The sequence below is a fragment of the Octodon degus genome, unplaced genomic scaffold (assembly GCF_000260255.1).
Source record: "Octodon degus isolate 3935 unplaced genomic scaffold, OctDeg1.0 scaffold00258, whole genome shotgun sequence".
Lineage (NCBI taxonomy): Eukaryota > Metazoa > Chordata > Mammalia > Rodentia > Octodontidae > Octodon > Octodon degus.
In genome coordinates this window covers 911,497-928,611 of record NW_004524834.1, presented here as the reverse complement: position 1 = coordinate 928,611, position 17,115 = coordinate 911,497, and positions in this window count along the sequence as shown.

The following is a 17,115-nucleotide window of genomic DNA, read 5'->3' as shown; positions in this document are numbered from 1 at the left end:
TGTCTCTCTGGCAAGATGTTCTGCTCCTGAATCAGCTGGGTAGGTCTTGCCTCTAGCCTCTTTGTAGGGAGTTCTGCTGAAGGGTTCTGTGCTGGGCCTGCGCTCTGGGTCTGTTCAGGACCCCGCAGCCTGGGTCATCTCACTCACTCACCCGCCTGCGCTCTGGGTCTTTTCAGGATCCCACAGCCCGGGTCTTCTCACTCACTTGCCGGGCCTGCGCTCCGGGTCTGTTCAGGACCCCGCGGCCTGGGTCTTCCCTTATAGCTTTTTTCTTTTTCCAAGTTTGCATGCTTTTATCTGGTAATCTAAACGACTAAGTTGAACACAACCCTATGCAAGACAACAAATACCGTCAAATTCATATTATTTTGTTTACTGAAATTCTATATCATTTCTAATTTTTATTATTCTTATTTTGTATTCTCCTTAAAAAAAAAAAAAAAAAAGAAGTGAGAGTACCAGAGGCTTCTGCCTCATAGGTTAGGAAACTGATAATTTTAGTGCAAAACCCTGACTCTACCAGCAACCACAGGAGCCCTGTGATCCCCAGCCTAACCACTCCTCAGGTGTCACCAGGAAATACGATACTCCTGCCAGACAACTTCATTCAGCAAAATGTAAAGCAAATTCTAGGCTCTGCTCTCAGATTTCCGGTCCTCTCAAGCCCTCTGGGTGTTCAGTCAGAAGACACTTGTCTGCTTAAAGACCTCTCATCACTAAACCCTCACTGCATGTGATTGCTTTTCTCTGTCCCAGGCCTAACAGGCCTTTGTAGAACCCAAGGTCGCAGGAAGTTAAACAGACAAAAATATGCATAGAAGCACCCAGTCAGGCCTGGCTCTGTGCCTCAGGGACACTTTTCTTCTCTAAAAAGGCATCCGGAAGCATCTGGAGAGCTGAACAGTGCAGGGAGGGGGTTGTAAGATCCCTGAAGAATTTGCACTATACAAAATATATCCTGCTTGCTGTTCAGTGTTCACTCTCTCACTTTGATAATAAAAGATCAGGAACCCCACAGCCTTCTGTTCTCTGCTGAGCACATTTACTTCTTCCTCAGCAGTACAGTTGCTTTTCTCCTTTACCATTTGAGATGAGCACGCATATGTGCTCTGTGCAGCGCATCCTTTGCCACCCACAGCTATCTTCTATGTTGGGCTCTCATTTTCTGCCTTGAAGGCTTCTACAGCACAGCTTCTCCAGAGTGTGGCAATGCCTAATCAGGAGAGAACAGTTTTCTGAAGTAATCATTTCTGAATAGTTTTTCTACAGCAAAGAAACCATTAATGGTGAAAGCTCAGCTCTTTCATCTCTTTTATGCCTGTAATTACTTATATCTGAGGAATCAGTGGCAGATGGAGGATTGTCAGCCATAATCCACCATAAGGAATGTTAAGGGTAAGAAAAAGATTTAGAGAAATATATGATAGTCTTATTAAACAAAATTGTTATACACCAATTATTTTTAAGAAATCCATGACAGAAGAAAATTATAGGTGGCCTAGTAGGTGGAAGGCTAAGGAAACATTAAACCATCTGTCTAAAGCACAATAAATAGTCCTGTGTTAAATTATTTTTGTGTGCAGTATTCTAAATGCTAAACTTCCCCATGTTTATGATGACATTGTGGCTCATGCCAAGACTTACTCATCAGTGCACAGTGTTCTTTAACCAATCATCTGGAATCAGTGAGTAGGCTGAGCTATTAATACATCTAAGATTTTCTTGCCCCTCCATATTATTGATTTCTGCAAGGACATGTCAGTAAATGACTTTTTGTTTCACTTTGAAGAAAGAATTAGCATTCATTTAAGCACCAGGACAAATGAATTCAGCTCTTATATTGAGCCACTTTTGATGAGATCATTAATTTTCTGTGGTTTTAATTTAGTGGAGCACTTGGCAATGACTCTAATTCTAAATACTGATAACCATTTTGAGAAAAATATAGTGGAAAGCAAGAGTTGATTTTGATAGGTGCCCTGAAATCCTAAAAAAAAGAAAGCACTTCATTCACTTATTATAAACTTTTAATCTTGCCTGATAAAGTATTAGTCTGAAAAAAGAAGCATCTCTACTTCATCATTTGTAAAAACTGTTCTTTTCTGAGCCAGTATCCTAAGTGGCATATGAGATATCTTTCTTTGTTAAAAGTAAATAATCCAATGAAGTTTCTCATTATTCAGCCTGTGTATCTCAGCAAACATAAGAGGATGTTGGTCCTTCCACTTGGAATTTTACTTCTTACATATCTTTCATCTGAAATAGCTCCAGCTGATGGCTTTTAGAAACACATGCTTTCATATACTTTAGCCAGGAGAGGGACCCATTTGACCACAGTCCAAATCTCTTCTTCCCTTTCTCACACAGCTCTGCCAGGCCTGGCCTTCAGCACTGTTAGCATTCATGATCAGAAAAACCATTCTGGAATGGCAGAATAGATCAACACTCCATCTGAAAACATGGAGATTCAGACAGAATATGAAAAAGGCAGGCAATCACGCATTACTCGCACAATGCCAAACATCTGGATGCTTATGTTTGGAAACATCCAGTAATAATGTTTAAATGCTTGATTGCATTTCCCCCCACTTTTCCTCCAGCTGTTCAGCATCAAGCAGGCCATCCATGGTAAAGAATATGCCTTGCTGTTAGTGGGGCATTGTTAGAGTATCATTGTTTCATAGTAAACAACCACCTTATTAAAATACTGCTTTGTGAGTGAAGTACAGCTGGAGTTTTAGGAAAAAGACATTTTCTGAGGCAAAAGCCAATTATGTGCAAGTGGAGTGACAAACTGAATAATATAGAAACTATGATCTGTCCCTACAGGCCTGTGTCATTGGGAAGATGTGTTTACAGCCCTGAGTGGCTGGTACACTCATGTTCCATTCTGTTAGTTTTGTTAGATAAAAATCTGTCTCCATATTAACAACACGGCGGAAGAAATTTCCTTTATATTGCTTGTTTTCTCACTGGCCACCACATTGCCAAACAGTCTATAACATGGATTTTTTGATCTCCATTGGAGTCAAACAAAGCAAAGTAAACAAGGTCAAGGGAGGTGCCATCGCCAAAAGGAAACCAGAATGCAAATGAGCCAGCAATTTGCTCCTCTGTCTCAGTTTGTTTTTAAAACAAAAGGATTCTGTGAACTTTCTAAAGTTTGCCTTTGTTCCTAAAATAGAAGCATCAAACTTATGAATGCTCCTTCAAAATGCCAAGAAATCAAACCTGTAATGCAATATTTACATTGCGATCATTCAAATAAAAGGATTTTCTGTTTCTCTAAACACCTAACACCAAGATGTCATTTTATACACTACAGAGCAGAGTAGGTAAAGTCCTTTCACTAAAAGCATGGAGGCATTAACCTCTAAGTGTATCTGCTGTCATATAGTTCTCCTTTCCTATTTCACAAAACTAATAAGATATATTTGGAAAAATTAGGCTACAGAAATTCCCAATGCATAAATTTGGTTTACTTATTGTATTCATGTGTCATAGAAATTACCTATCCCAGGGCAGCTACAGCACCTACACCCACAGTTATCAATCACAACCTCCAGAAGCCACCCTGCGAACCGCATGAGACTTTGGGGGACACCTATACACAAGCCATACCTCTTTTTATCTCTTTGAATACTAAATCTGTTATTAAGATGACTATGGGATCATTTATAAGACTACATCATCAAATTGCAAGTCTTTCTTGGAAAGTCCTTCCTGGGAAAATAATTCAAACTTGAAATCATCCACAATGCTAATCACATGAATAACACAGAAACAAATAATATTTTTTATCATTTATTTAAGTGTTTTACCCCAGAGTAAATTACAGGAAAGTAGTAGGGAATATAAACACAAATCATAAATTCCCTTAAACATAAAATAAGCACTTAAATCATGTAATTTTCATTTAGAAAAGTTTCCCATAATGATCATCATGTTAATGCAATACCAAAATGATGTAATCTTAAAATACTATATAAAAGAACTAATTTTTTTATTTCATTTTGTGGAAAAAAAGTAAAACAAAATGATAGAATAATAATAGTTAAAATATTACATATTATCTTTGCTCAGGGTAAAACATATTGGAATAAAATTTCTCCAACTGATATTAGCATAAACCTTGGGGATTTTATTAATTTTATTGAGAAATAAATAGCAATGAGACAGTTTCAAAGCCAATTAGTAGGACAGTTTCTTTTCTCCTCCCCCCCCCCTTTTTTTTGGTGGAATCAGGGATTGAACTCAGGCCCTTGCAGTTGTCAGAGAAGTGCATATTCCACTGAGTCATCTCCCTGGTCCCCTTAGTAGGACAGTTTCAATAAATAATACATTGTATATTGTTGTCTTCATAGTAGTTATTCATCGTCAAGATGCATACATAATAGCTTGTCAAAGCACAATTAGTACAACTCTTTCTTCTCATTGAATTAAGAGAAAGTAGCTGTATATCTATCTTATTTTGTATATACAGATACAAAATTATCCTTCATTTGTATCACTTTTTTTGTTTAGTTTTGTCAGAGATGGGTATTCCATTGTCATTTAAATATTGTAGGTGTGTGAATTCAGCAAAATAATCCAATATAGTCTAGTAGTCCAAAATAGTAGTGGGTTATCCATAGGACTGGTCATGTCAGAAGTTGTTGAGTTGAGCCTTTTACATCTCAGCAGAGTAATATGGCTTTACTTTTTATTCCTGATTTTTTTATATTTTTCTGCTGGATGATTAAGACCAAGAAAAGCAAAACCTATATAATAAGAGATGTAGCTTTTGTATCTGACAAGGCCAGTCAAATACCCTCAGGATTTATCCTGAAACCCTGTACCACAATTTGTAGGTCTTTTGTCAGTGTCAGCCATGCGAAGGAGTCATAGCCATTGCTTGACCAATTTGCTCTTTATGAAAGCCCGAGACAATGTTTTCTTTCCATGTGACTCTCCTTAGGCACACTATACATCATCAATCACTTTCCTTTGCAGCCCCATAATCTCCTTGATCAGAAAATTTGGAACACCTCTGAGTTACAGGATATTACAGTATAGGTTTTTTATGTCCTAAGTCCACACTGACCTTGAATGGCAAGGGCCAAAATGTTGACTGTCCTTGTAGCCCTTCTTTTTTTCTAATTTTTGGTCTGCAAACTTAAGTTGTTAATCCTCCAGAATAGAAGCTTAGTGATATTATTACCCTATAACATAGGCAGGTGAGCTTAACCTCACTATCTGTCTGAATATCAAACATCTTAGACATAACATGGAACAGGTATTTTCCATCAAGTATTGATATGTTAAAATTTAAATCCCTACAGAATGTGAAGAAAAAAATAATTTTCAAAAAATAGGACTAAACAATTACATATTTTTACACAGAAATTTAGAAATCTAAGCATATACAACATTGTAGCAGGACAGTCCTGTGACATTTTTTTTCTTGTCTCTTGTTTTCATTTATTATCCTTTTTTAAAAGCAAGTATTTTCTTGAGAGACAGTAAGTATAGCAGTAATTGATATGACATGACAAACAGTATGTATTTAGAAGATCAGAATGACAAGCATCCAAGCATGACCCTAGTATTACTCATTGCTATCTTAAGTGCAGTTGCTTAGTTCACAGATATCAGCATATATAGTTAGTCACAGTGAGAATCCTGCCAATTAACTGCTAGTTTCAAACACCTGCTTAAGAGTCTCAGGATCATTGCCTTAACCATCTTGTGCATACAAATATATGATTTTGCCCTTGTCATGTTTCCTAGCTTTTCTCCTTGCCCTCTCTTCACTGTTTAATCCTTAAGTTCTTGCTTTCCTTTTAATTGTTATACTTTTTTTTTCTTTACCAGGGATTGAACTCAGGCCCTTGCACTTGCCAGGGAAGCACTTATTCCACTGAGTCATCTCCCCTGCCCCTAAACCTTGTTTTTTAATAAACTAAGAGACATCAGTAGTATAACAGTTGACTTGTATTTTTCCCTTTTCCTACTGTCCTTTCTCTTTTTTCTTCTTTCTTTCTTTCTTTCTTTCTTTCTTTCTTTCTTTCTTTCTTTGTATTTAGCATAGGGCCTCACTACACATCTTGAACTCATAGTGATCCTTGTGTTTTCAGCCTCCCTAGCACTGGGATTATAGGTGCCTGCCACTATGCCTGGAGGCAGTTTCTAGCTCAGTGTGCCTGGGTGGGGCTGGCGAGGCATGTGATGTCAAGAAAAGAACTTGGCCTGCCCCCTGCGCTTGCCTGAGCACATGCTTAGTCTGCTGAGCTATCTTGCTGGCCCTCCTTTCCCCTTTCACAGTAATTTTTATGTATTGATTTTATTAGTGCCTCTGCATGAAGGAAGTTAAGTCAACAAATAATGAAAATCATTTTACTGTTTGGATTCAGGAATGCCGTGAATTCCAAGTAAGCCCATGAGCTTGGCTTTGGTACTTGACCTTCAGCTAAAGGATTAAACTTGGTGTATCTTCTCACTCTGCTGAGAGGAGACTTTCACTTGCACTGTGGAATAGACTAACACAGGAGGAAACAAAAGAATAAAGCCAGAGGAAAAACTTTTCATCTGTATCTATTTTAACCCTCATTTACTTTCCTCTTATTTGAGGCCCTCCATTCCTTCCCAGAATAAAAGCATATATCCATAACTAATTAGAGCACTTTTAGGTCCTTTAGAAGCAGTTGTTTGATCACCTACTGGTGATTCAATAAGGCACACAGCCTTGTTAGAAGAGAATACTTCAGAGGCTCACCTTTGTGATTCAGAGATAGTCACAAATGACAAATGACAGAGGAAAGGTTATATAAAGTACAAATGGTTATGTAATCTCAGAGTTTACAAGTAAGGTTATAGCTAGTTAGAACTGCCAGGATGTAAAGAACCTAGTGGTGATGTAATCAAGATGAGGAGAAGAGCAGATACAGAGCCCCATAAAAGGCCCAAATAGATCAGTAGATTAGAATAAATGTTTCAAGGGGAACAATATACAGGACAAGTTTGAATGTTTAGCACAGGTAGGAAAGACACTGAGGGTAAGACAAAATGTCAGTAGTTCTAAGATGCAATGAGAGAGCACTAAGGTGTGGCCCAAGTGTTGTTGGCATGTACTTTATTATAATAAATGCTGTATATTATTCTCTTCCCTAAATATTGATGAAGTATTTTAAATGAATATTTATTACAATGAATGCATTAGAATATTTCTTGTATGAATGATCAAGACAAATTGTATTCAACTAATGCCAACCTCAGTACTCACTTGGTAGCAGAATGACTTAAAGAAAAATAAGAAACAAGGAGAAATCCAGTGAAGCTGCCTGTGGCCATATAAGGACTAGATGTTGAAGACCTAAACACTGAGTAGGAGAATGCATTGGGTGAAGATCCAAGATGCATTGTAATGAATTGGTAGGACTTCATGTTAGCTGAGCTCTAGAACATGCAAAGGATGACACAGATTGTTCTAAAGACTTACATATTGGTCATGCTTTCTCAGCATTCCTAATTACTGAAGAAAATTTTTTCTCAAATACAATTCCCACAGGAGAGATAGCTCAGAGACTTAAGCACCTGCCTGAAAAGTGCAAGGTCCTGAGTTCAATTCCCAATACAAACAAAAACAAAAACAGAATTCTCAAAGATTCCTGCTATTCACTAGCTAAACTATAAAACCAGAAGATTTAATGTTGCCAAATCTTAGTTCATTTGGGGAACAATGTTTACTTTGAGGGCCTTCTTTGGCTCTAAGTAAGAAAATGTGGGAAGAATAAAAAGCCAAAGGACAGGTTAAATAGCTCAGTGGGTTAAGTACCTGCAAGCAGGTGCAGGGGCCAAGAGTTAGAAGCACAGGCCTGCCATGCCGGCACCACCACTGGGGTGTGATAAGATGGCAATTGAGACTGGGCATGGTGGTGCACACCTGTAATCCCAGCTCTTGGAAGGCTATAAACAGGCTGATCACTATGAATCCAATCTAGTAGTGAGACATTGGACACCCTGTGAACCCTTCTTTAAAATACCAAAAAAAAAAAAAAAAAAAAAAAAAAAAGCAGCATTTATCACTTTGTGGGCTCTCAAAAGACAAGAGTGTCCCTTGTTGTAGGCATTTGCATGATGCAGTGCAATGTATTTATTTAAGGATGTACTTCTTAGCCCCATTACAAGCCCTTTGGAGTAGAAACCATGTCCTCATCAAATTGATGAATCAATTCTCAGTCTAGTGTCTACCACATGAAAGAGGCTCTTTCATGCTAGTGAGGAACCCAGCACACATATCATTTCTGTGAAATATTTCATTGTCTGAATTAAAAAAAAAACTGGAAAACAAGCTAGGAAATAAAAAACTTAGTTTCTGAAACTAGTATATTACAAGGCCTCTCTAATAAGGGCAACTTACAGAATAACATTTGAGACTTGGTTTGGCCACATATTACCAAACCACTTTCTTGCATCCCTTTCAACAATGACCTATCAGAGAAAGTAGGGAATGTGTTATTTTGGCACTACTTACAGCCTACTACTTACAGAAGCAATCCATTTAAGTAGGTTGGCCACTCAATCCTTGGTATTAGATGGCCACATGACCCAGTTTACCCAAATGAAGGATTTCATCTGTCTAATGATGTTGTTTGATTTAGTAGATGCATGTGTCCCAACTAAGACCATTCAGAAAGCTGATGATCTCAGAAAATGTAAACTAGAATCTGACATCACAATGTTGGGAGTGACTTTCTGAGAATAAAATCAAAATTTTGCAAAGAAAATCTGAGATGGCATTCAGCAGATAGCTCCAACTAGTCCTGATCTCCCACTGAAGTTGATATGTCCATCATTCCACCAGTTAGTAGTTGATTTTCTATCACTAGTCTCCTAAAAATTCATTATGATTTCCAAAGTGAGGGAAGAAATTGTCAGTAACATGTCCTAGCTTTATTAGTAAGCTGGGACACGGAAATGTGGAGGGGATATTGGAGACCTACTCATGGTAAATTGAAGGGGGGACCTGCATTCTTGTTAGGTTACTTGTACAGTTGCTGGTAAATTGTTGCCTACATTTTAAGACATACAAGATGGGGATGTTGAAGCCAGATACTAAGGGTCAGGGATCAGAGTAGCTTGGCCACAGTTATATGAAAAAGAGTCTCCTACTGAACATAGTTCCTCTGAAAGCAAGAACGAACAAAAATAATAATATCACTAAAGTCGACTCTTTGTGACTAAAGCTATCAAATCAATCAAGGATGAGAATAAAAAACAAACATTTTCCATTAAACTAAAGCTATTGCAAAAAAAATACAAATCACAAAGACTGAGACCTAAGTTTTGGTGAGACTTCACCAAGCCTCAATATGTCCACTCAAAGTCCCTTAAGTGTGATATATACAATTTAAGAAAAATGACAATAGCCCCGCAGCAAAAAGTCATCCCTGGAACACATTCTGGAGCAATGGGGTGTATTAGCTGTAATTTCCAGTCTGAGGAATTGTTCTAAATGACTCTGAAGAGACTCAGGTGAAAGTCATTTAAGATGAAGGCTAAAGGGCATGAACAAATCATCCAGCCCTGTTGCTTAGGGTGGAAATCCCTAGACTGGTAATAAATTTGCTTTCTGCAGCTTCAGTTTTGGAGTTGGTCAAATGAAAATAAATGCTAAATGTTTCCCTGCTAACAAGTGACTGTGAGAGCAGAAGCATTTCTTTGAAAAATGGCTGACAGCCTTGGTCAAACCTATGAAATAAGGTGCCTGGCTCAGGAAGGATCACAAAGGGCCAGTGCCAAGAAGAGCCAACTCTGGTCAACCTCTGAGGAGAACACGCCGGCTGACCTGAGAACACACATCTTGGTCAGGCAGGGAATCCTTAGGTCTCTTGGTCAACAGACACACTAGGTACTAAGGAGAGTGGCCATTGTGTGCAGGTTTTGTTTTTGGCTGGGGCATTTCAGTTCCAGTTATTGGATATTTGATACTTGGGAAAGGATAAATGCATTACACAGGTGTCCACATTCCCCAGCAGTTTTTTTCTGACCCTGACTGAAAGCAGCGCAACTATTCTAAGTATCTGACTTGTCCCAGCACTCAGTAATTGCATCAGCCTTTTAGCTTCCTTGAAGGAACTGGTGGCCACAAAAAATGTGCTACTTAGCAAGGCCCAAGGTACAGAAGCAAAAATAAATGCTAAAATGAAGCAAACATTTTGCTTCTGTACCTTTTCCTCCTTCCCTCTAACTCACTCTCCCTAACTAATGCAGTCACCCCAGAGATGAATCATCCTGTGTCCAGCATGGGTATCCTTCTCTTGTCTAAGTCTCTCAACCAGTCACTGGATACTTTTGTTGACTAATTTTCTGTCTGTCACACTGCTGTCAGCCTGAAGTTGAAGATTCCACCAAGTGAATTTACCTACCCTTTCGAAATGCTCTTTCTTCCCTTGTCCTTTTAATCCATGGCAAACAAAGCTCCCCCTCCACCTGAGAATGCACCTTTTATCTGTTTCTCTTGTTCTTGGCTGCCTTATTCAGGACAGCTGACAGCTTTACAAAATACCTTCTGTCTCTCACTGATTCCTCATCAAAGCAGCATGAGGGAAGAGATTTGGGGCCCTTCCTTACACTGAGAAAGCAAAAGAGAGTCTGACCTGTGAAAAATAGAGTGGGCTGATACTTCACATGCTTGTGCTTGTCCTGGTCCCTGTGAAGGACCAGGATATGTGGGCTTCTAGATCTAGTCCATTTGAGGTATCAAATCCCTGCAAGAGTGCAGGCAATAGATGTAGAATTCTCAAGTGTTTCTGTTTTCCTTCAGGGTTTAAGCCATTCTCTTTTAATTACCTCCATAAACGGAAATAACTATTAATAATAGATATATTTGGCAATGTGAAACCAAGTTTGAAATAGGCAAAGTTGCATCTTAGCCCAAAATTAAGTTCTAAATTTATCACAAAGTGTCATTTCTTCGTAAATTTTAAGGGGCAATTAGATAAAAGTTAGCATTACATCCTGATCAAAATGTTTAATCATCCCTATTTCCTCAAGGACAAGGGATGTTCTTAGGCTGTCCATGAACTCACCCCTGTCACCTTCTCAGTACTCTCTGCCTTCAGGTCTGCAGGGCATGCTGCGGCTCATCTCACGTGACTCTTGTGGCGCTGCTCTGCTCTCCCTTATCTCTTCCATTGCTCGTGCCTTTCATGTGGCTGCAGTGTTGTTTCCTCACCCTCTTGCTGTTAAAATGCTGTTAAAATTTTTATGTGCTCACCACTGGGGTTTGAACCCCAAACCTTTGCACTGAGCTACATTCTCTACAACTTTTTTTTTCTTTTTAATTTTTAAAATAAGATTCACCTAAGTTGTCGAATTCCCAGAGTGGGTTCAAACTTGCAATCTTTTTGCCTGAGCCTACTCAGAGCTCTGGTTTAATAAGTACATGCCACCAAATTCAGCTTACAATTATCTTCTTTAAAGTGTTATTTTTCAATCCCAATGTGCTCCAGGGTCACATTTAAAGCATACCTAGAGCTGGTAGTAGGGCAGTCATCAGCATACTGTATCAGGTAGTGATTAAGCATGTTGTCAGATGACTTGGGCTTGAATTCTAGCCCCACCAAGTCCTAACAATGGGGATTCAGATGTTCACCTAAACTCTCTAAATCTTAATTTTTATCTCTCTGATAAAATAGCAATAATACTATTTTGTAGGACTATTGTAAGGTTTAAATCTGGGAACATATGTGCATGAGATGGTGTTTTTAAATCACTAAGTAAGTCCTTGTTGTGTAATGAGTGCTCCACAATAAATAAGAACTTTTGCTATTAGCTGGAGTGATGGTTCCTTAAGGTTGTCATGAAAACTCTAATGTTAAGTATTAGATTTCTTTAATCATTTTGAGCTATTCTTTAGCACATCAATTGTGATTCCAGTGCTTTCTTCAAAGGTGAATAGTTACCACAAATACAGTCTCTAAGTATTAATAACAAGCAGATAAAGCCTTCTTCCTTTATTTCACTGACTTAGTAACTGACAAGATTGCTAAAATGTGGTCTGCAAGGTTACCACAGCAACCACTAGGTGTCATCTTTAGAATAGTTTATGCTTCACATCCTAGTTGAGCAGGAGCCATAAAGTCTATACATTCCCCCGTCTTCTGAATAATTAGCTTACATACGGATTTAAAGAGCAATCATAACTATTCATCTATTAACATAAGGAAATGTGCAACTGCAGCACACATTACAAAATGCACATTGTAAAAGAAAAGACTTCCTCAAATATTTCCTCTTTTTGCTTTTCTTTTAAAATTGTCACAATTAATCTTGTTTTTATTTTAGAAAAAATGTTTTTTATTTTTATAGATTTCCCTCCTTATTACTAATGTAATGCTTGCCTAATGTGACAGCTACAAAAATACACTAAAACATGTATGTAATTCCACTATGCAAACAGTAGCTCTCAACTTTTGTTCATACATATTGTGGGAGTGAAAGTGAGTGAAATACATGTATGTGGAGGTACATGCTTGCATGTAGAGATACATGTAAAGATATATAGAGATGGTGCAAATATATTTAGGTACATAAAAGACTATTTTGAAAATGTCACTGTACCTTATTTTGAATGTGGCCTATTCTTTTTCTCTTCCCCTATAAGAAAAAATATTTTCATGCATTTACTACAAGGTATATAGGGTCTACAGGATCTCACTATGTAGATTGGACTCATAGTGATTCTCCTGCTTTTAGCGCCCCAAGTGCTGGCATTACAGGTATGTGCCACCATGCTCAGTCTCAATTGTCATCTCTGTATACCCCAGGGGCTTGGCTGGCATGGCACACCAGGGATTGAACCCTGGCTGCTATGCTCTGCCTAAGCAGGTGCTTTAGTACACTGAGCTATCTGGCCAGCCCCCTAGAGGAAATTTTTCATGTCAGTACTCATACGATTTCATCTTAACAGTTGCTTTATTTATTCCTTATAAAGCATATACATTTATATGCATACATCATACTTAAGCATTATTTTGCTATTGAACTTTGTATTTGTGAGGTTAAAACTTGCCTATTTGTGACTGAAAAATTTACATAGTATTACTTAAACTTGATTTAAGTTTATTTGTTCATATAAATAAATCTCAAGGTTTGTGACATGATTCTCATGGTGCCAAGACCCAGACTCATCATATCTTACTGTTCTATCCTCTCTAGAACATGTTGCATCATGTTTCAAAACATATACTCCATATTTAGCTTTTCTATCCACATTACAGCAACTTGAAATTTAAATGTTCAAAAAAAAGATTGTTCTCTTGCAACAAGACTTCTTAGAAGTCATACACATTTTTATTAGTTGTAAAACAGCTATGCAACAGCCAAATATGAAATGCTTGACTAGGTGACCATGTACTCATCTGCAAACCAGGATTCTTACTGCTGATGGAGACCAGGATCTTGGAAGGACAATCTCAGACACATGCATTTATCTCATTTCCAGTTTTTGTTATTGTTATGATGAACATTCTTAAATACACATCCATAGACAAATCTCTAATATTTTCCTAAATTTCTACAAAGTGAATTGCTCAGTCCTAGGATATGTCAAATTTTAAGAGTTTTAATACATATTGTCAATGTGTTCTCCAGATATAGTTTATCAGTTTCTACTTTCATCAGAAATGCAGGTTGAAGAGAGAAAATGCTAATAGGAGATTCAATTTAACTTGACTGTTCAAAGATTCTTTATCTCCCGCAAAGAAGATAAAGAACCCTGCATCTCTGGAAAGCTAGACATTGAGATGATTTTAGAATAACTCAGTGCCAACTGCAAAAGCCTTTTTTACATCTAATAACATCAAAGGAAATGCAATTTAAGGCTGAGCAATAAAAAATACATTGTTCTCTTTGGTTATTGAAAATATTTTTTAAAAGATTCATGAGATGAGAAAAACCACACTATGGTGGAGACAACACTGGATTCAGTGCCAAAATATCTGAGTTTGAATTGCAATTTTCATAGTCCTATGACTCTTGGTAAGCAGTTTAACCTTTGTGGGGCTTATTTTCCTTAATATAAAAATGAGGTAGCTAATGGGTCTCTCTCTTTTGCTTTGTGAAGTTTAGATTTGTTAATGTGAAAAAGTTTAATCATAGTTATATTAGACTTGGAACTTGCACTCTCCTTAAATTTTATTGTATTGCTACTCAATATTTTATAATCTCACTAACTGGTTGGAGATGAGCAATAAATTCATTTTCTTCAGTAAAAGAAACCACTCAAGCCATTCCATAAAGCTTTACATTTGCTGCTGTTGATTTGTTCCTATTATTATTAGTAAAGGATATATTAGCTTTTAAATCAACTTTTACACATAAGAAAATGTGCATATTTCAAGAGTACAGCTCACTGGGTTTTGACATGAGTATATGCCCATGAAATTATACCTCAAACAAAATACAGAACAATTTCAGCAACCTAGAAATTTCCCTGAGCCACTTTGTATTAACAGCAATCCAGGCAACCCCTAGTCTGAATTATATCATGATACGATAGTTTTACCCGTTTTCGAATTTCATATAAATGGAATCTTATAGTATCTTGTATATGACTTCTTTGAAACAGTATAAAAACTTTAGATACATCCATGTAGGTCAACATATTTCATTTTCTTTTACCTGTTTGTTTGAGCAGTATTTGGTTGTATGAATACAGTACTTTTTGTTTGCCATTTGTTATGGATTAGCTCTAGAATGTCCTCAAGCTCATGTGGTCAGCAATGGATAGTACCTGGCCATGGAGGGATTATTGCACTGATGCATTCGTAAGTGAAGGTGCTCTGGGAAGACAAGGCTTTTTTTGGAAAACACAGACACTAGGAGCTGTTCTTTGGAGGATGTATCTCCTTCCCAAGCTCTTCTCTTGCTCTCTGTCTCCTGGCTGCACTTTTACCATCCTACTTATGACTTGGAGCCAGCTAACTGACTGAATCTTCTGAAACTTTGGACCAAAATAAATCTATCTTCCTTTAACTTATGATTGTCTAGTGTTGTATCCCTGTCACAGGAAAGCTGACTGATATATCATTTGACTATGTGAACATTTGAATTGTTCATAATTTTTGACTCTTAGGAACAATGTGACTATTCATGCTGGTATACAAGTGTTTGGTAGATGTTTTTAAAATTTTGAGGGCCATAAGGATAAATGCCTATAAGTGCAATCACTGGAATAAATAGAAAATGCTTATTTTGTAACTGTCACAAGACTTTCTATAATCCAAGACTTTCTATCAGCAATGCCTAAGAATTCCAGTTGCTTCACATTCACTCTACATTTGATATTTAGAGTCTTTAGCTTTGTTTACACTCAGATATGTGTGAAGTGATATTGCACTGTGCTTTTAATTTTCACTTTCCTGGTGTATAATAATGACAAGTATTTTTTCCTATCTTTTTTTTTTTTTGCGGAACTGGGGATTGAACTCAGGCCTTGGTACTCACCAGAGAAGCACTTATTCTGCTGAGTCATCTCTCCAGCCTCTCTTTTCATGTCTTTATGAGCCATTTCTGTATTTTGGGGTAGTGTTGGTTCAAGTCTTTTTTTTTTTTTTTGTTTGTTTGTTTCTATTTTGAATAGATTCTCTTCTTTTAAAACCTCATTAAGGTAAAAAGCTTTTTGTATATATTCTATTGTGACATGTTAACTCTTTTCCCATTTTAATAGGGTCTTTATATTTGTATGTTTTACTTGTAGGAGCTTTCTGTATATTCTAATCATAAGTTGTTTGTCGGATAAATGTATTATGAATGTCCATTCTCTGTGGATTACCTTTTCATTTTTTAAATGTATTCTGAAAAAATTTTTGGCACTACTGGAATTGAACACAGAGCCTCCCATTGAGCTATATTCCCAGCTTGCTTGCTTGCTTGCTTTCTTTCTTTCTTTCTTTCTTTCTTTCTTTCTTTCTTTCTTTCTTTCTTTCTTTCTTTTCAGTCTTTTTGAGGCAGCATCTCACCATGTAGTTCATTCTGGCCTTGACTTCACTTTGTAAACTAGGATGATCTTGAACTCACAATGATCTTCCTGCTTCAGCCTCCCAAGTGCTGGGATTACAGGTGTGTGTCACCACAACAGTGTCCTATTTATTTATTTAGATACAGAATCTCACTATGTTGTCCAGACTGGATTTAAACTTTGATGCTCCTGTTTCAGCCTACAAGTAGCCAGAATTACGTGCTATTTTGATAAAGTTCAAAATATCATCTCGTAAACTGGTCAGTATACTTTGCAAATCCAACTCTAGAAAGTATTTTCCTTTTTTAAGATTACACAGAATTTTTGCTACATTGTTTTCTAGAAATTCAATAGTTTTGATTTGACCTTAGAATTTTTGACGGAAAATTAATTTGTGTGGAGTAGCATGCAGTATCAAGATTTATTTTTTCTTATGTGACATACTTACCAGTATTTCCACTTCCATTTGTTGAAAAAAGTTATTATTTTTATGTATTTTCTTTCTTTTACTAATTTATTGAGAAACAAATAACAATGAGACAGTTTCAAAACTGATTCATAGGACAGTTTCAATAATTAATGAATTGCATAATTGTGTTCGTAGTAGTTATTCACAGTATAAGATGCAGACAGGATATCCTATCTAAACACTATTAGTACAAATCTTTCTTCTCATTGAATTAAGAGAAAGTAGCTGGATATTTATCCTAACTATTTTGTATATACAGATACAAAATGGTCCTTCATTTTTATCCCCTTTTTTTGTTTAATTTTGTCAGAGATGGGCATTCCATTGCCATTTAAATATAGTAGGTATGTGAAATCAGCAAAATAATCTAATATAGTTCAGTAGTCCATAGGTAATGACTTATTCATAGGACTGGCAATGTCAGAAGCTGTTGACTTGAGCCCTTTATAGCTCGGCATATTAATATGGCTTTACTTTTCATACCTCATTATTATACATTTCTGCTGGATGGTTAAGACCAAGATTAAGCAAGACCTACATAACAAGAAATGTAACTTCTGTGCTTCTGTATCTGACAAGTCAGTCAAATCTCAGGATTTATCCTGAAACCCTGAACCATAGTTGGAGATCTTTTGTCAGTGTC